The 22,060-nt window shown below is 33.3% G+C and overlaps 1 pseudogene across 1 annotated transcript; it reads left to right on the top strand.

Annotated features, from left to right (window-relative positions):
- The first annotated feature begins 3,647 nt into the window (after positions 1–3,647).
- Positions 3,648–21,963, top strand: LOC146933521 (dynamin-related protein 4C pseudogene; annotated as a pseudogene). Its single transcript, XR_015008030.1, has 3 exons — positions 3,648–3,873; positions 18,836–18,886; positions 19,914–21,963. The product of XR_015008030.1 is annotated as a dynamin-related protein 4C pseudogene (transcript).
- The last annotated feature ends 97 nt before the right edge of the window (positions 21,964–22,060 follow it).

Raw genomic sequence — 22,060 nt, forward strand, 5'->3', positions numbered from 1 at the left:
CCGAATTAGATGAAGTTGCAGAAGATAGAGTTTTATCGCCAGGTGAAGTAGAAGAGATGAGGGGAATAACACACGAAATTCATTCTCTATCACGTGTCAGTGCTAGCATAAGTTGGCAACAGTCTAGAATCCAGTGGTTAAAGGAGGGTGACGCAAATTCTAAGTACTTTCATTCCGCTATGTCTAGTCGGCGCCGAAGGAATGCAATTGTTTCGCTCATGGTGAATGGTAATTTTGTGGAAGGTGTGCAGCCTATTCGGGAAGCGGTTCTTACTCATTTTAAAAACCATTTTGCGAATCCAAATGTTACAAGACCAGGGGCGCAAAATTTATCCTTTAAGACTTTATCTTTTGCTGAAGGAGGTGGTCTAATAAAGCCGTTTTCTGAACAAGAGGTTAAAGTTGCAGTGTGGGACTGTGATAGCTTTAAGAGTCCCGGGCCTGATGGGGTCACTTTTGGTTTTATAAAGGATTTTTGGGAGGTCTTGAAATGTGATGTGATGCGTTTTTTAGCTGATTTTCACCGAAATGGCAAGTTGACTCGAGGTATCAATTCTACATTCATCGCCCTTATTCCGAAAGTTGATAGTCCGCAGAGATTGAATGATTTCAGACCAATTTCTTTGGTGGGGTCTATTTATAAAATTTTATCCAAAGTGCTAGCTAATAGGTTACGTATGGTTATTGGTGGTTTGATTTCAGAGACTCAGTCAGCATTTGTCAAGGATCGTCAGATTTTGGATGGTGTTTTGATTGCTAATGAAGTGGTTGATGAGGCTCGCAAGACAAAGAAGGAGTTGTTACTGTTTAAAGTGGATTTTGAAAAAGCTTATGATTCGGTGGATTGGGGGTATTTGGATGTGGTAATGAACAAAATGGCTTTCCCGGTACTTTGGAGAAAATGGATTAAAGAATGTGTGACAACTGCAACTGCTTCAATTTTGGTGAATGGAAGCCCTACAGATGAGTTTCCTCTGCAAAGGGGTCTTAGACAAGGGGATCCTCTCTCTCCTTTCCTTTTTCTTTTAGCAGCCGAAGGGTTAAATGTTATGATGAAGTCGGTTGTGGAAAATAATTTGTTCAAGGGGTATGAGGTTGGCGCTTCAAACCCGGTGGTGGTTTCCCATTTGCAGTTTGCTGATGATACGTTACTGCTGGGTACTAAGAGTTGGGCTAATGTTCGAGCGTTAAGAGCGGTGTTGACTCTGTTTGCTGAAATGTCAGGTTTAAAAGTAAATTTTCATAAGAGTTTATTGGTTGGCCTTAATGTTGGGAATTCGTGGTTGACTGAGGCAGCTTCTATTTTAAATTGTAAAGTGGGTAAAATCCCGTTTCTGTATCTTGGTCTTTCAATTGGTGGGGATCCTCGAAGGTTGGCTTTTTGGGAACCTATGATGTCTACCATTAAAACTAGACTGTCTAAGTGGCAGAGTCGTTTTCTATCATTTGGGGGCCGTTTGATTCTTCTCAAGTCTGTCCTGACCTCGCTTCCTGTCTACGCTCTTTCCTTCTTCAAAGCTCCGTCAGGTATAATCTCTTCCATTGAAACTTTATTTAAAAATTTATTTTGGGGAGGGTGTGAGGATAACAGGAAAATTTCCTGGATTGCTTGGAGCTCTGTTTGTTTAGGTAAGGAGTATGGAGGTTTGGGGGTGAGGCAGTTGAGGGAGTTTAATATAGCATTGTTAGGAAAATGGTGTTGGAGGATGTTGGTGGATAGGGGAGGGTTTTGGTATAGGGTGTTGGTGGCAAGATATGGGGAGGTGGCTGGGAGGTTGGAGGTAGGGGGCAGGAGTGCTTCTTCTTGGTGGAGGGAGGTAGTGAAGATAAGGGATGGGGTGGATGGCGCTGTTGGTGGTTGGTTTGGGGAGAGGTTGTCGAAGGTGGTTGGAGATGGAAAAAATACGTTTTTTTGGTTAGATAAATGGTTAGGGGATGTTCCTTTGTGTAGAAGGTTTAGTCGTTTGTTTGATTTAGCGACAAATAAATTATCTACGGTGGCGGAAATGTGTGTTAATGGTGGGGAGGACGAGGGAGAAGTTTGGAGCTGGAGGAGAAGATTGTGGACGTGGGAAGAAGAGATGTTAGCGGAGTGTAGGTTATTACTTGATGGTGTTTTTCTGCAGGATAATATTCTTGACAGGTGGCAATGGGATCCAGACATTCAAGATGGATATACAGTAAGAGGTGCTTACCATATCTTGTCAACTCCGGTGGCAGTAGCTCTTGACATGCATAGCGATCAAATATGGCATAAGCATGTTCCCTTAAAGGTCTCCATTGTTGCTTGGCGTTTATTGAAAGATAGGCTTCCAACCAGAAACAATCTTGTCAGGCGCGGCATATTGCAAGTGGCGGGGAATAGGTGTGTTGCAGATTGTGGAAACGAGGAGTCCGCAACACACTTATTTCTACATTGCGGTGTTTTCGGTTCTTTGTGGCAGCATCTTAGGGCCTGGATTGGAGTGGCGGGAGTAGACCCGTTTAATATTCCTGACCATTTTACCCAATTTATTCATTGTACAGGTTCTTCAAGAGCTCGCCGTTCGTTTCTTCAATTATTATGGCTTCTTGTTGTTTGGCTTATTTGGAGTGAACGTAATAACAGAGTGTTCAAAAATGTTGAAACTCCAATCGTTCAGCTTATAGACAAATTAAAGTTTCATTCATTGTGGTGGCTGAAGGCTAATAATGCCCAGTTTGTGTATGGTTTGCACAGGTGGTGGTCGGACCCTATGTCTTGTTTGGGTATCGACTGAACCTGTTTTATGTATATACTTTGTATGACTCTTTTGTTTTTCGGGATGGTCTTCTTGGTACACCTTGTACTGAGAAGCTCACATCGCCAGTGTTAATATATATCATTTTTATGTCTTCAAAAAAAAAAAAGTGAAATGTCGATGAGTGTTTTAAGGGAATTCTTTAATAATATTTAAATAGTAGTAATAAGTTTTTATAAAAATCGATGCGTTCAATGTATTGAAAATTGAACTATTTATCTTTTTCAATAAACATTTTTTTTAATTATAAATCTTTAAAAGAGTGTTTTTTTAGGACATTCCTTAGCTAGACTATCATATGAAATTAAAATTTATTCCACCATAAGTTCAATTTTTTTTTTCTTGGCTAAACAAAGCCTAAGTTATTGTTTTCCTCAAAAAAAAAAAAAAAACCTAAGTTATTGTTAGTACTAGTCCAGCATGGGAAAGCATAAATGAATGGATGGATTCTCTCAGTGAACTTCTCTCAATTTTTCTCAAGTGTTACATAGAGAAATTTAATAGGCACGTGTAGTAATGGAAGTAAAATAATGATGACTAATGACTATACGATCATGCAGTTTTGTCTTCATGGTAAACCAGCAAGTGCTTGAATTATTGTGTTGGAATTATAAGATCTCAGAGGAGTTACTACCATGCACTTCTCAAAACATTGAAAAACCCAACATCCCAAATGTAGCTCCAATTCCCCCGAAATGTTCTGTGCAAGATGCCAACCAACCCACTATGACTGTCCCTTCATTTCACTTATCCCTTTAGGATCTCTCTATAAATATTTACATAAACTACATCACCATTCATCACAAACTCAGCAAAGGTTTAAATAACTTTTCTTTGCATCACAGTATCACTTCACTTGTCCAATAAATGGCTCATGGAAAGAAGAGTTCTACAAAAGCTACTAAACGTGATGAATCATCATCACTTGCACTAGTCCATGTTGATGATCAACCTCAATCTCTCACTGTTGCACCCATTATATCTTCATACAATGAAAAAATTCGTCCAGTTCTTGACGCGCTTGAAAATTTAAGGCGCCTGAATATTGCGAAAGAGGGAATCCAACTTCCCACCATTGTTGTTGTTGGTGATTGTAACACCCCGTTTTCCCAACATAAAAATTTCTTAATTAAAAATCAGAGTAATTCAACTTTAAACGGAATGCTACACTTCTTAAAAATTCATAAACTGAATAAATAACAATTTATTCTTCAAAATCATTTAATATAAGTAATTCAAAACTTCGCAGCGGAATTAGTTCATTTAACATAAAAAGTCTTTGGCACGTTGGCCTCATCAGAAAATCTCATAAGTCCTAGTTCAATATTTATTCATAAAAGTTCATAAACAATACGTAAGGAATAGAAGTAAAGTCAAGTCCCATCCCGTTACGTATCAGAGCACCTAGACACACATGTGAGGAGTCCACTCACGACGCCTCTAATCTTGATTACCTGCAAGTTACCCATACGAAGAGCAACATTTCCAAGCAGAGGGGTGAGATTTCTCAAACAATAATATAAAGCATATAAATCATATAAAGTACATTCAACAACTTAAACATCATTAACATATCTTAAACTCCATTAACTAGCATCATTAATCACCTACATTAGTCATATGCTTCATCAAATAACTTCAGTTATTAATAATAAAACATCATCAAATAATAGTCGCAACACATTATCATAATCATATAACATCTTATCATAAATCACATAACATCTAACATCAACAATAATAATAAGCATCAACATCTAACATCAATAATAATAATAACCATCAACATCTAACATCAATAATAATAGGCATCACCATATAATTCATGTAATAGCATTATCAAAACATAACATTTATTGGAAACAACTTCATAACCAAGTTCAATAATCAACTTCATAAACAACATCATCATTAAATCATAATCGCAATCAAATACCATCATCGAATATCATCATTAAATCATCATTAAATATAAGTTATGACGACTCTACAATGCAACAACAACTTAGACAACTTCAACATGCATGTGGTACCACCAGGGCATTAAGCCCCCCTCGCTAAGGTCATATTTGGACCTGTCGGGCATTAAGCCCCCATCGCTAAGGTCATAAAGAACCTGTCGGGCATTAAGCCCCCATCACTGACTATGCAACGACACAATCTTCCTACAACTTGGCAACTTAAACAACATCATGAACATCTATGACATCCTAACATCTTGACATCTTGACAACATAACATCTTAACAACTTGATGACTTCATAACGACTCGACGACTTAACAACTCTTATCATCTTAACGTCTTAACATCTTAACATCTTAGCATCTTGACAACATATGGATCACATAAATAATTCATGTCATATCATAATATAACAATATCAAATGATAATAAACAACATCTTAAAACATCATATTCATCAATCATAAACAACTTCATATAACATCGTATTTAAACATCGACAATAATTCACTATGTATCTTTGTAAAAACATAATAAATTATCCACAACCTATTTTCATGTCAAACCAAAGCTACTGGAAAGATATCACAAATATCAACAACTTTAATGTTTACAACAAAGATCAATTCAAAACAGAAACATATGAACAAAACGCAAAAACATGAAACAGAGAATGTTGTCACCGTACAATTTTGCTAAGACCTCCCTGTAGTATTTTCATCATAACTCACAGACTAAACATCATTTTCACGTCAAACCAAAGCCACTGGAAAGCTAACAAAATTATCTAAAACTTTCATGTTTACGCCTAAGACCAATTCTGTACCGATCAATACCAGTTTTCATTTTAAATTCGGAAAAGTTGTGCTGAAAGTCCATAAAAATTCACTGTGACCTACGTGCAGTAATTTGACCATAACTCAAGTTCTATATATCCTATTGACGTGAGACCAACGGCATTAGAAAGCTAACATCCATACCTACAACTTTCATGTTTACACCTAAACTCAGTTTGGAACTTAAACTTGTCAAACTGAGACAATAAAAACGCATTTTGCACATTGACAGCAAAATCGCAGTTAGGCTGCGATTTCGTTTTGGGGAAATCTTTTCCACTTCGTATTCGATCCAATACTCTCCAAACTTGACCCTAATCATTACCCTATGATTACCCTATTATTAGAACACTAATTATTCATCAACTTACTGTATGCAAATTCAAAGGGTTCTCAAATCTATTAACAACCTATTACAATTATTAAACCCTAATTCTTAAACTCACCAACATCTCATCTAATTCCATGGTTCTAACCTCAAAACTACATCCAATAATCATCCTATGGGTTATCTAAGGACTGTATACAATTTCTACATCAATTCAACAAGTTTTCATCATCTAATCATCAAATCTCTCTCAAAACCCTAATTCTCAAATTCTCACAAACTTTCCCCAACTTGTTAGATGCAATCTAATGATTTAACAACTTAATATTAATGCAAGATAGTCTCACCCTCACCTTAGATTAATTCCTAAATCAGCAGCAGCGTTCTTCTTTCCTAAGGTATTCTCCTCTTCTCTTGACTTTTCTCTTCTCTTCTCTTCTTTCTTGTTCTTCTCTTTTCCAAAAAGCGGTTTAAGGTAAACTCTTTCCAACCTAAGCTTCTCTATTTATAATACAAAAACATTCTTCCCAAATCTATTTAGGCCCAACAACTTATTCTTCTTTCTATTCTAACCCCAAAATCCACTCACACTAATAATCCTCATAATCTTATTTATTTCTAAATTAAATATATCTCTCACAAATAACAAATATATTTCTACACCAAATAACAAATATATCTCTAACAAATAACAAATATATTTCTACACCAAATAACAAATATATCTCTAACAAATAACAAATATATATTATTCTAGTAAATACCAACATATAACATAACAATATATCACTCATCAAAATAAATCGACTAAATCATAAAAAGACATCTAATCTCAAAACTACCTCCAAATCTACTTACTCTAATAATTCTCATATTCTAATAAATAATAGAATAATGCCACATAATAAAATACTAACACCTCATATAAATAAATAAATCACATAAATAGACTCTAACTTAATAAAAATAATTAAATAAAAAGGAGGGCATTACAATTCTTCCTAACTTAAAAGAATTTCGTCCTCGAAATTCAAGCACAATAGAAAATAAATTTAGTCATTACTTCTTCAAACAAAACACAAAAACCACATCAAGTTAGTCAGTTAAACATGATCACATAAAAACATAACTACTAACTAGAAAACATAACGACACGACACAACGACTCATCTACTTGGCCGGACGGACCAACCAGGCTCTGATACCAATTGTAACACCCCGTTTTCCTAACATAAAAATTTCTTAATTAAAAATCAGAGTAATTCAACTTTAAACGGAATGCTACACTTCTTAAAAATTCATAAACTGAATAAATAACAATTTATTCTTCAAAATCATTTAACATAAGTAATTCAAAACTTCGCAGCGGAATTAGTTCATTTAACATAAAAAGTCTTTGGCACGTTGGCCTCATCAGAAAATCTCATAAGTCCTAGTTCAATATTTATTCATAAAAGTTCATAAACAATACGTAAGGAATAGAAGTAAAGTCAAGTCCCATCCCGTTACGTATCAGAGCACCTAGACACACATGTGAGGAGTCCACTCACGACGCCTCTAATCTTGATTACCTGCAAGTTACCCATACGAAGAGCAACATTTCCAAGCAGATGGGTGAGATTTCTCAAACAATAATATAAAGCATATAAATCATATAAAGTACATTCAACAACTTAAACATCATTAACATATCTTAAACTCCATTAACTAGCATCATTAATCACCTACATTAGTCATATGCTTCATCAAATAACTTCAGTTATTAATAATAAAACATCATCAAATAATAGTAGCAACACATTATCATAATCATATAACATCTTATCATAAATCACATAACATCTAACATCAACAATAATAATAAGCATCAACATCTAACATCAATAATAATAATAACCATCAACATCTAACATCAATAATAATAGGCATCACCATATAATTCACGTAATAGCATTATCAAAACATAACATTTATTGGAAACAACTTCATAACCAAGTTCAATAATCAACTTCATAAACAACATCATCATTAAATCATAATCGCAATCAAATACCATCATCGAATATCATCATTAAATCATCATTAAATATAAGTTATGACGACTCTACAATGCAACAACAACTTCAACAACAACTTAGACAACTTCAACATGCATGTGGTACCACCAGGGCATTAAGCCCCCCTCGCTAAGGTCATATTTGGACCTGTCGGGCATTAAGCCCCCATCGCTAAGGTCATAAAGAACCTGTCGGGCATTAAGCCCCCATCACTGACTATGCAACGACACAATCTTCCTACAACTTGGCAACTTAAACAACATCATGAACATCTATGACATCCTAACATCTTGACATCTTGACAACATAACATCTTAACAACTTGATGACTTCATAACGACTCGACGACTTAACAACTCTTATCATCTTAACGTCTTAACATCTTAACATCTTAGCATCTTGACAACATATGGATCACATAAATAATTCATGTCATATCATAATATAACAATATCAAATGATAATAAACAACATCTTAAAACATCATATTCATCAATCATAAACAACTTCATATAACATCGTATTTAAACATCGACAATAATTCACTATGTATCTTTGTAAAAACATAATAAATTATCCACAACCTATTTTCATGTCAAACCAAAGCTACTGGAAAGATATCACAAATATCAACAACTTTAATGTTTACAACAAAGATCAATTCAAAACAGAAACATATGAACAAAACGCAAAAACATGAAACAGAGAATGTTGTCACCGTACAATTTTGCTAAGACCTCCCTGTAGTATTTTCATCATAACTCACAGACTAAACATCATTTTCACGTCAAACCAAAGCCACTGGAAAGCTAACAAAATTATCTAAAACTTTCATGTTTACGCCTAAGACCAATTCTGTACCGATCAATACCAGTTTTCATTTTAAATTCGGAAAAGTTGTGCTGAAAGTCCATAAAAATTCACTGTGACCTACGTGCAGTAATTTGACCATAACTCAAGTTCTATATATCCTATTGACGTGAGACCAACGGCATTAGAAAGCTAACATCCATACCTACAACTTTCATGTTTACACCTAAACTCAGTTTGGAACTTAAACTTGTCAAACTGAGACAATAAAAACGCATTTTGCACATTGACAGCAAAATCGCAGTTAGGCTGCGATTTCGTTTTGGGGAAATCTTTTCCACTTCGTATTCGATCCAATACTCTCCAAACTTGACCCTAATCATTACCCTATGATTACCCTATTATTAGAACACTAATTATTCATCAACTTACTGTATGCAAATTCAAAGGGTTCTCAAATCTATTAACAACCTATTACAATTATTAAACCCTAATTCTTAAACTCACCAACATCTCATCTAATTCCATGGTTCTAACCTCAAAACTACATCCAATAATCATCCTATGGGTTATCTAAGGACTGTATACAATTTCTACATCAATTCAACAAGTTTTCATCATCTAATCATCAAATCTCTCTCAAAACCCTAATTCTCAAATTCTCACAAACTTTCCCCAACTTGTTAGATGCAATCTAATGATTTAACAACTTAATATTAATGCAAGATAGTCTCACCCTCACCTTAGATTAATTCCTAAATCAGCAGCAGCGTTCTTCTTTCCTAAGGTATTCTCCTCTTCTCTTGACTTTTCTCTTCTCTTCTCTTCTTTCTTGTTCTTCTCTTTTCCAAAAAGCGGTTTAAGGTAAACTCTTTCCAACCTAAGCTTCTCTATTTATAATACAAAAACATTCTTCCCAAATCTATTTAGGCCCAACAACTTATTCTTCTTTCTATTCTAACCCCAAAATCCACTCACACTAATAATCCTCATAATCTTATTTATTTCTAAATTAAATATATCTCTCACAAATAACAAATATATTTCTACACCAAATAACAAATATATCTCTAACAAATAACAAATATATTTCTACACCAAATAACAAATATATCTCTAACAAATAACAAATATATATTATTCTAGTAAATACCAACATATAACATAACAATATATCACTCATCAAAATAAATCGACTAAATCATAAAAAGACATCTAATCTCAAAACTACCTCCAAATCTACTTACTCTAATAATTCTCATATTCTAATAAATAATAGAATAATGCCACATAATAAAATACTAACACCTCATATAAATAAATAAATCACATAAATAGACTCTAACTTAATAAAAATAATTAAATAAAAAGGAGGGCATTACAATTCTTCCTAACTTAAAAGAATTTCGTCCTCGAAATTCAAGCACAATAGAAAATAAATTTAGTCATTACTTCTTCAAACAAAACACAAAAACCACATCAAGTTAGTCAGTTAAACATGATCACATAAAAACATAACTACTAACTAGAAAACATAACGACACGACACAACGACTCATCTACTTGGCCGGACGGACCAACCAGGCTCTGATACCAATTGTAACACCCCGTTTTCCTAACATAAAAATTTCTTAATTAAAAATCAGAGTAATTCAACTTTAAACGGAATGCTACACTTCTTAAAAATTCATAAACTGAATAAATAACAATTTATTCTTCAAAATCATTTAACATAAGTAATTCAAAACTTCGCAGCGGAATTAGTTCATTTAACATAAAAAGTCTTTGGCATGTTGGCCTCATCAGAAAATCTCATAAGTCCTAGTTCAATATTTATTCATAAAAGTTCATAAACAATACGTAAGGAATAGAAGTAAAGTCAAGTCCCATCCCGTTACGTATCAGAGCACCTAGACACACATGTGAGGAGTCCACTCACGACGCCTCTAATCTTGATTACCTGCAAGTTACCCATACGAAGAGCAACATTTCCAAGCAGATGGGTGAGATTTCTCAAACAATAATATAAAGCATATAAATCATATAAAGTACATTCAACAACTTAAACATCATTAACATATCTTAAACTCCATTAACTAGCATCATTAATCACCTACATTAGTCATATGCTTCATCAAATAACTTCAGTTATTAATAATAAAACATCATCAAATAATAGTAGCAACACATTATCATAATCATATAACATCTTATCATAAATCACATAACATCTAACATCAACAATAATAATAAGCATCAACATCTAACATCAATAATAATAATAACCATCAACATCTAACATCAATAATAATAGGCATCACCATATAATTCACGTAATAGCATTATCAAAACATAACATTTATTGGAAACAACTTCATAACCAAGTTCAATAATCAACTTCATAAACAACATCATCATTAAATCATAATCGCAATCAAATACCATCATCGAATATCATCATTAAATCATCATTAAATATAAGTTATGACGACTCTACAATGCAACAACAACTTCAACAACAACTTAGACAACTTCAACATGCATGTGGTACCACCAGGGCATTAAGCCCCCCTCGCTAAGGTCATATTTGGACCTGTCGGGCATTAAGCCCCCATCGCTAAGGTCATAAAGAACCTGTCGGGCATTAAGCCCCCATCACTGACTATGCAACGACACAATCTTCCTACAACTTGGCAACTTAAACAACATCATGAACATCTATGACATCCTAACATCTTGACATCTTGACAACATAACATCTTAACAACTTGATGACTTCATAACGACTCGACGACTTAACAACTCTTATCATCTTAACGTCTTAACATCTTAACATCTTAGCATCTTGACAACATATGGATCACATAAATAATTCATGTCATATCATAATATAACAATATCAAATGATAATAAACAACATCTTAAAACATCATATTCATCAATCATAAACAACTTCATATAACATCGTATTTAAACATCGACAATAATTCACTATGTATCTTTGTAAAAACATAATAAATTATCCACAACCTATTTTCATGTCAAACCAAAGCTACTGGAAAGATATCACAAATATCAACAACTTTAATGTTTACAACAAAGATCAATTCAAAACAGAAACATATGAACAAAACGCAAAAACATGAAACAGAGAATGTTGTCACCGTACAATTTTGCTAAGACCTCCCTGTAGTATTTTCATCATAACTCACAGACTAAACATCATTTTCACGTCAAACCAAAGCCACTGGAAAGCTAACAAAATTATCTAAAACTTTCATGTTTACGCCTAAGACCAATTCTGTACCGATCAATACCAGTTTTCATTTTAAATTCGGAAAAGTTGTGCTGAAAGTCCATAAAAATTCACTGTGACCTACGTGCAGTAATTTGACCATAACTCAAGTTCTATATATCCTATTGACGTGAGACCAACGGCATTAGAAAGCTAACATCCATACCTACAACTTTCATGTTTACACCTAAACTCAGTTTGGAACTTAAACTTGTCAAACTGAGACAATAAAAACGCATTTTGCACATTGACAGCAAAATCGCAGTTAGGCTGCGATTTCGTTTTGGGGAAATCTTTTCCACTTCGTATTCGATCCAATACTCTCCAAACTTGACCCTAATCATTACCCTATGATTACCCTATTATTAGAACACTAATTATTCATCAACTTACTGTATGCAAATTCAAAGGGTTCTCAAATCTATTAACAACCTATTACAATTATTAAACCCTAATTCTTAAACTCACCAACATCTCATCTAATTCCATGGTTCTAACCTCAAAACTACATCCAATAATCATCCTATGGGTTATCTAAGGACTGTATACAATTTCTACATCAATTCAACAAGTTTTCATCATCTAATCATCAAATCTCTCTCAAAACCCTAATTCTCAAATTCTCACAAACTTTCCCCAACTTGTTAGATGCAATCTAATGATTTAACAACTTAATATTAATGCAAGATAGTCTCACCCTCACCTTAGATTAATTCCTAAATCAGCAGCAGCGTTCTTCTTTCCTAAGGTATTCTCCTCTTCTCTTGACTTTTCTCTTCTCTTCTCTTCTTTCTTGTTCTTCTCTTTTCCAAAAAGCGGTTTAAGGTAAACTCTTTCCAACCTAAGCTTCTCTATTTATAATACAAAAACATTCTTCCCAAATCTATTTAGGCCCAACAACTTATTCTTCTTTCTATTCTAACCCCAAAATCCACTCACACTAATAATCCTCATAATCTTATTTATTTCTAAATTAAATATATCTCTCACAAATAACAAATATATTTCTACACCAAATAACAAATATATCTCTAACAAATAACAAATATATTTCTACACCAAATAACAAATATATCTCTAACAAATAACAAATATATATTATTCTAGTAAATACCAACATATAACATAACAATATATCACTCATCAAAATAAATCGACTAAATCATAAAAAGACATCTAATCTCAAAACTACCTCCAAATCTACTTACTCTAATAATTCTCATATTCTAATAAATAATAGAATAATGCCACATAATAAAATACTAACACCTCATATAAATAAATAAATCACATAAATAGACTCTAACTTAATAAAAATAATTAAATAAAAAGGAGGGCATTACAATTCTTCCTAACTTAAAAGAATTTCGTCCTCGAAATTCAAGCACAATAGAAAATAAATTTAGTCATTACTTCTTCAAACAAAACACAAAAACCACATCAAGTTAGTCAGTTAAACATGATCACATAAAAACATAACTACTAACTAGAAAACATAACGACACGACACAACGACTCATCTACTTGGCCGGACGGACCAACCAGGCTCTGATACCAATTGTAACACCCCGTTTTCCTAACATAAAAATTTCTTAATTAAAAATCAGAGTAATTCAACTTTAAACGGAATGCTACACTTCTTAAAAATTCATAAACTGAATAAATAACAATTTATTCTTCAAAATCATTTAACATAAGTAATTCAAAACTTCGCAGCGGAATTAGTTCATTTAACATAAAAAGTCTTTGGCACGTTGGCCTCATCAGAAAATCTCATAAGTCCTAGTTCAATATTTATTCATAAAAGTTCATAAACAATACGTAAGGAATAGAAGTAAAGTCAAGTCCCATCCCGTTACGTATCAGAGCACCTAGACACACATGTGAGGAGTCCACTCACGACGCCTCTAATCTTGATTACCTGCAAGTTACCCATACGAAGAGCAACATTTCCAAGCAGATGGGTGAGATTTCTCAAACAATAATATAAAGCATATAAATCATATAAAGTACATTCAACAACTTAAACATCATTAACATATCTTAAACTCCATTAACTAGCATCATTAATCACCTACATTAGTCATATGCTTCATCAAATAACTTCAGTTATTAATAATAAAACATCATCAAATAATAGTAGCAACACATTATCATAATCATATAACATCTTATCATAAATCACATAACATCTAACATCAACAATAATAATAAGCATCAACATCTAACATCAATAATAATAATAACCATCAACATCTAACATCAATAATAATAGGCATCACCATATAATTCACGTAATAGCATTATCAAAACATAACATTTATTGGAAACAACTTCATAACCAAGTTCAATAATCAACTTCATAAACAACATCATCATTAAATCATAATCGCAATCAAATACCATCATCGAATATCATCATTAAATCATCATTAAATATAAGTTATGACGACTCTACAATGCAACAACAACTTCAACAACAACTTAGACAACTTCAACATGCATGTGGTACCACCAGGGCATTAAGCCCCCCTCGCTAAGGTCATATTTGGACCTGTCGGGCATTAAGCCCCCATCGCTAAGGTCATAAAGAACCTGTCGGGCATTAAGCCCCCATCACTGACTATGCAACGACACAATCTTCCTACAACTTGGCAACTTAAACAACATCATGAACATCTATGACATCCTAACATCTTGACATCTTGACAACATAACATCTTAACAACTTGATGACTTCATAACGACTCGACGACTTAACAACTCTTATCATCTTAACGTCTTAACATCTTAACATCTTAGCATCTTGACAACATATGGATCACATAAATAATTCATGTCATATCATAATATAACAATATCAAATGATAATAAACAACATCTTAAAACATCATATTCATCAATCATAAACAACTTCATATAACATCGTATTTAAACATCGACAATAATTCACTATGTATCTTTGTAAAAACATAATAAATTATCCACAACCTATTTTCATGTCAAACCAAAGCTACTGGAAAGATATCACAAATATCAACAACTTTAATGTTTACAACAAAGATCAATTCAAAACAGAAACATATGAACAAAACGCAAAAACATGAAACAGAGAATGTTGTCACCGTACAATTTTGCTAAGACCTCCCTGTAGTATTTTCATCATAACTCACAGACTAAACATCATTTTCACGTCAAACCAAAGCCACTGGAAAGCTAACAAAATTATCTAAAACTTTCATGTTTACGCCTAAGACCAATTCTGTACCGATCAATACCAGTTTTCATTTTAAATTCGGAAAAGTTGTGCTGAAAGTCCATAAAAATTCACTGTGACCTACGTGCAGTAATTTGACCATAACTCAAGTTCTATATATCCTATTGACGTGAGACCAACGGCATTAGAAAGCTAACATCCATACCTACAACTTTCATGTTTACACCTAAACTCAGTTTGGAACTTAAACTTGTCAAACTGAGACAATAAAAACGCATTTTGCACATTGACAGCAAAATCGCAGTTAGGCTGCGATTTCGTTTTGGGGAAATCTTTTCCACTTCGTATTCGATCCAATACTCTCCAAACTTGACCCTAATCATTACCCTATGATTACCCTATTATTAGAACACTAATTATTCATCAACTTACTGTATGCAAATTCAAAGGGTTCTCAAATCTATTAACAACCTATTACAATTATTAAACCCTAATTCTTAAACTCACCAACATCTCATCTAATTCCATGGTTCTAACCTCAAAACTACATCCAATAATCATCCTATGGGTTATCTAAGGACTGTATACAATTTCTACATCAATTCAACAAGTTTTCATCATCTAATCATCAAATCTCTCTCAAAACCCTAATTCTCAAATTCTCACAAACTTTCCCCAACTTGTTAGATGCAATCTAATGATTTAACAACTTAATATTAATGCAAGATAGTCTCACCCTCACCTTAGATTAATTCCTAAATCAGCAGCAGCGTTCTTCTTTCCTAAGGTATTCTCCTCTTCTCTTGACTTTTCTCTTCTCTTCTCTTCTTTCTTGTTCTTCTCTTTTCCAAAAAGCGGTTTAAGGTAAACTCTTTCCAACCTAAGCTTCTCTATTTATAATACAAAAACATTCTTCCCAAATCTATTTAGGCCCAACAACTTATTCTTCTTTCTATTCTAACCCCAAAATCCACTCACACTAATAATCCTCATAATCTTATTTATTTCTAAATTAAATATATCTCTCACAAATAACAAATATATTTCTACACCAAATAACAAATATATCTCTAACAAATAACAAATATATTTCTACACCAAATAACAAATATATCTCTAACAAATAACAAATATATATTATTCTAGTAAATACCAACATATAACATAACAATATATCACTCATCAAAATAAATCGACTAAATCATAAAAAGACATCTAATCTCAAAACTACCTCCAAATCTACTTACTCTAATAATTCTCATATTCTAATAAATAATAGAATAATGCCACATAATAAAATACTAACACCTCATATAAATAAATAAATCACATAAATAGACTCTAACTTAATAAAAATAATTAAATAAAAAGGAGGGCATTACAATTCTTCCTAACTTAAAAGAATTTCGTCCTCGAAATTCAAGCACAATAGAAAATAAATTTAGTCATTACTTCTTCAAACAAAACACAAAAACCACATCAAGTTAGTCAGTTAAACATGATCACATAAAAACATAACTACTAACTAGAAAACATAACGACACGACACAACGACTCATCTACTTGGCCGGACGGACCAACCAGGCTCTGATACCAATTGTAACACCCCGTTTTCCTAACATAAAAATTTCTTAATTAAAAATCAGAGTAATTCAACTTTAAACGGAATGCTACACTTCTTAAAAATTCATAAACTGAATAAATAACAATTTATTCTTCAAAATCATTTAACATAAGTAATTCAAAACTTCGCAGCGGAATTAGTTCATTTAACATAAAAAGTCTTTGGCACGTTGGCCTCATCAGAAAATCTCATAAGTCCTAGTTCAATATTTATTCATAAAAGTTCATAAACAATACGTAAGGAATAGAAGTAAAGTCAAGTCCCATCCCGTTACGTATCAGAGCACCTAGACACACATGTGAGGAGTCCACTCACGACGCCTCTAATCTTGATTACCTGCAAGTTACCCATACGAAGAGCAACATTTCCAAGCAGATGGGTGAGATTTCTCAAACAATAATATAAAGCATATAAATCATATAAAGTACATTCAACAACTTAAACATCATTAACATATCTTAAACTCCATTAACTAGCATCATTAATCACCTACATTAGTCATATGCTTCATCAAATAACTTCAGTTATTAATAATAAAACATCATCAAATAATAGTAGCAACACATTATCATAATCATATAACATCTTATCATAAATCACATAACATCTAACATCAACAATAATAATAAGCATCAACATCTAACATCAATAATAATAATAACCATCAACATCTAACATCAATAATAATAGGCATCACCATATAATTCACGTAATAGCATTATCAAAACATAACATTTATTGGAAACAACTTCATAACCAAGTTCAATAATCAACTTCATAAACAACATCATCATTAAATCATAATCGCAATCAAATACCATCATCGAATATCATCATTAAATCATCATTAAATATAAGTTATGACGACTCTACAATGCAACAACAACTTCAACAACAACTTAGACAACTTCAACATGCATGTGGTACCACCAGGGCATTAAGCCCCCCTCGCTAAGGTCATATTTGGACCTGTCGGGCATTAAGCCCCCATCGCTAAGGTCATAAAGAACCTGTCGGGCATTAAGCCCCCATCACTGACTATGCAACGACACAATCTTCCTACAACTTGGCAACTTAAACAACATCATGAACATCTATGACATCCTAACATCTTGACATCTTGACAACATAACATCTTAACAACTTGATGACTTCATAACGACTCGACGACTTAACAACTCTTATCATCTTAACGTCTTAACATCTTAACATCTTAGCATCTTGACAACATATGGATCACATAAATAATTCATGTCATATCATAATATAACAATATCAAATGATAATAAACAACATCTTAAAACATCATATTCATCAATCATAAACAACTTCATATAACATCGTATTTAAACATCGACAATAATTCACTATGTATCTTTGTAAAAACATAATAAATTATCCACAACCTATTTTCATGTCAAACCAAAGCTACTGGAAAGATATCACAAATATCAACAACTTTAATGTTTACAACAAAGATCAATTCAAAACAGAAACATATGAACAAAACGCAAAAACATGAAACAGAGAATGTTGTCACCGTACAATTTTGCTAAGACCTCCCTGTAGTATTTTCATCATAACTCACAGACTAAACATCATTTTCACGTCAAACCAAAGCCACTGGAAAGCTAACAAAATTATCTAAAACTTTCATGTTTACGCCTAAGACCAATTCTGTACCGATCAATACCAGTTTTCATTTTAAATTCGGAAAAGTTGTGCTGAAAGTCCATAAAAATTCACTGTGACCTACGTGCAGTAATTTGACCATAACTCAAGTTCTATATATCCTATTGACGTGAGACCAACGGCATTAGAAAGCTAACATCCATACCTACAACTTTCATGTTTACACCTAAACTCAGTTTGGAACTTAAACTTGTCAAACTGAGACAATAAAAACGCATTTTGCACATTGACAGCAAAATCGCAGTTAGGCTGCGATTTCGTTTTGGGGAAATCTTTTCCACTTCGTATTCGATCCAATACTCTCCAAACTTGACCCTAATCATTACCCTATGATTACCCTATTATTAGAACACTAATTATTCATCAACTTACTGTATGCAAATTCAAAGGGTTCTCAAATCTATTAACAACCTATTACAATTATTAAACCCTAATTCTTAAACTCACCAACATCTCATCTAATTCCATGGTTCTAACCTCAAAACTACATCCAATAATCATCCTATGGGTTATCTAAGGACTGTATACAATTTCTACATCAATTCAACAAGTTTTCATCATCTAATCATCAAATCTCTCTCAAAACCCTAATTCTCAAATTCTCACAAACTTTCCCCAACTTGTTAGATGCAATCTAATGATTTAACAACTTAATATTAATGCAAGATAGTCTCACCCTCACCTTAGATTAATTCCTAAATCAGCAGCAGCGTTCTTCTTTCCTAAGGTATTCTCCTCTTCTCTTGACTTTTCTCTTCTCTTCTCTTCTTTCTTGTTCTTCTCTTTTCCAAAAAGCGGTTTAAGGTAAACTCTTTCCAACCTAAGCTTCTCTATTTATAATACAAAAACATTCTTCCCAAATCTATTTAGGCCCAACAACTTATTCTTCTTTCTATTCTAACCCCAAAATCCACTCACACTAATAATCCTCATAATCTTATTTATTTCTAAATTAAATATATCTCTCACAAATAACAAATATATTTCTACACCAAATAACAAATATATCTCTAACAAATAACAAATATATTTCTACACCAAATAACAAATATATCTCTAACAAATAACAAATATATATTATTCTAGTAAATACCAACATATAACATAACAATATATCACTCATCAAAATAAATCGACTAAATCATAAAAAGACATCTAATCTCAAAACTACCTCCAAATCTACTTACTCTAATAATTCTCATATTCTAATAAATAATAGAATAATGCCACATAATAAAATACTAACACCTCATATAAATAAATAAATCACATAAATAGACTCTAACTTAATAAAAATAATTAAATAAAAAGGAGGACATTACAGTGATCAATCGTCTGGCAAGTCAGGTGTCCTTGAGTCATTAGCTGGTATAAGTTTGCCACGTGGCCAAGGAATTTGCACAAGGGTACCATTGGTTATGAGGCTGCAAAACCACCAACTTCCACAGCCAGAGCTTGTTTTGGAGTATAATGGCAAGCAAGTTTCAACTGATGAGGAAAATGTATCTGATGCTATAAACACAGCCACTGAGGAGCTTGCTGGCACTGCCAAAGGGATTTCCAACACCCCACTGACTTTGATAGTAAAGAAGAATGGAGTTCCTGATCTTACTATGGTTGATCTTCCAGGTATAACTCGTGTTCCTGTTCATGGTCAACCTGATAACATTTATGATCTGATTAAGGATATTATCATGGAGTATATAACTCCTGAAGAGAGTATTATTTTGAATGTTCTCTCTGCTACTGTTGATTTTACTACTTGTGAGTCGATAAGGATGTCACAAACTGTTGATAAAACTGGTTTGAGAACGCTTGCTGTCGTGACAAAGGCTGATAAATCTCCTGAAGGTTTGCTGGAGAAGGTTACAGCTGACGATGTTAACATTGGTCTTGGTTATGTTTGTGTAAGGAATCGAATTGGTGAAGAGTCTTACGAAGATGCAAGGAGTGAAGAAGAGAAGCTGTTTGAGTGTCACACACTTCTGTCCAGGATAGACAAATCTATTGTTGGAATTCCTGTTTTGGCTCAAAAGCTTGTTCACGTTCAAGCGATGATTATATCTAAAACTTTGCCAGAGATCATTAAGAAGATTAATGAGAAACTGGCTACTAGTTTGCATGAGCTGGAAACTTTGCCTGCTAATTTATCCTCACTGGCTGATGCCATGTCTGCTTTTCTGCAAATCATTTCTTTGTCAAGAGACTCTCTGAAAAAAATTCTTCTTATAGGAGAGTTTGAAGAGTATCCTGATGAAAAGAAAATGCATTGCACAGCTCGATTGGTAGATATGTTGAATTCATATGCAAGTGAGATTCAAAACTGTGCTGAAAGTAATGCCACTAAGGATTTCCTAATGGAGGAGATCAAAGTTCTTGAGGAAGCCAAATTTATTGGTCTTCCGAATTTCATGCCAAGAACTGCTTTTCTGACCTTACTTCAGAGAAAAGTTAGGGGCATTTCTTATATGCCAATTAATTTTGTTGAAAGTGTATGGAATTATCTGGAAACTGTTGTTGTTTCAGTTTTGAATCGTCATTCTTCTAACTATTATCAGCTTCAGGTTTCAATTCGTAGAGCTGCTGAGCACCTTATTGCTAAGAAGAAAAAGAATTCCATTCAGCATGTGCTTCAAGCTGTTGAGATGGAGAAGCTTACAGACTACACATGTAACCCTGAGTACTTGCAGGAGTATAACAAGCTGATGGCTCATCAAGAAGTGTTTTTGAATGAAGTTTTGAATGTTAAACGAGCTTCAAGTACTGTGAAGCTGAAAGGTGTTGGTGACATTGATGTTGTCCATCTTATGAAGTATCCACATATGTTGAATCAGGCTTATGGATTTGAAGGCCAGATTGATAGCTTATTGGAAAATTGTGCTCCGGAGGTTAATTGATGTGATTGCTTTGCATTTGATGTTAAGCATCAATGAACTTGTGAATGTTGATCTGCAAAAGGAGATCTGTAATGAACTGTTATCAGCAAATGGTGGTGGTGTTGAGAGGCTGCTTGAGGAGTCTCCTTCAATATCAGGGAAGAGACAGAAGTTGAGCAGGAGTGTGACAGTTTTGAAAGAAAGCAAAGAGACCGTGGCCAACATTATGGACAGAATTGGAAATTATGGGGATAACTAGCAGCAGTGCTTGATAAGGGTTGGAGTCAATTCTGGAATTGTCTTTCTTTTAGTTTGTTTTAATCTATCATGCAAGTGTCCCTTTGTCATGTCCTTTTTGTTTGTCTGTTTGAACTTTTAATAGTATCTTGTTCCTTTGTTGTTTGTTTGTTCACCTTATCGTGTCGTGTTGTTGGTTTTTTGTGATCATGGTTTACTTACCTTAATGCAATGGTTTTATGTTCTTACTTTACATGTTGTAATGATTTTAACATGTTCTATTTCTTAATTAATTTGTGGGAAATGCTAACTTGTGTTTTAAGGCACAAATTAAGAAACTAAAGA

The sequence above is a fragment of the Medicago sativa genome, chromosome 4 (assembly GCF_051527215.1).
Source record: "Medicago sativa cultivar Bolivia chromosome 4, Bolivia_mono, whole genome shotgun sequence".
NCBI lineage: Eukaryota > Viridiplantae > Streptophyta > Magnoliopsida > Fabales > Fabaceae > Medicago > Medicago sativa.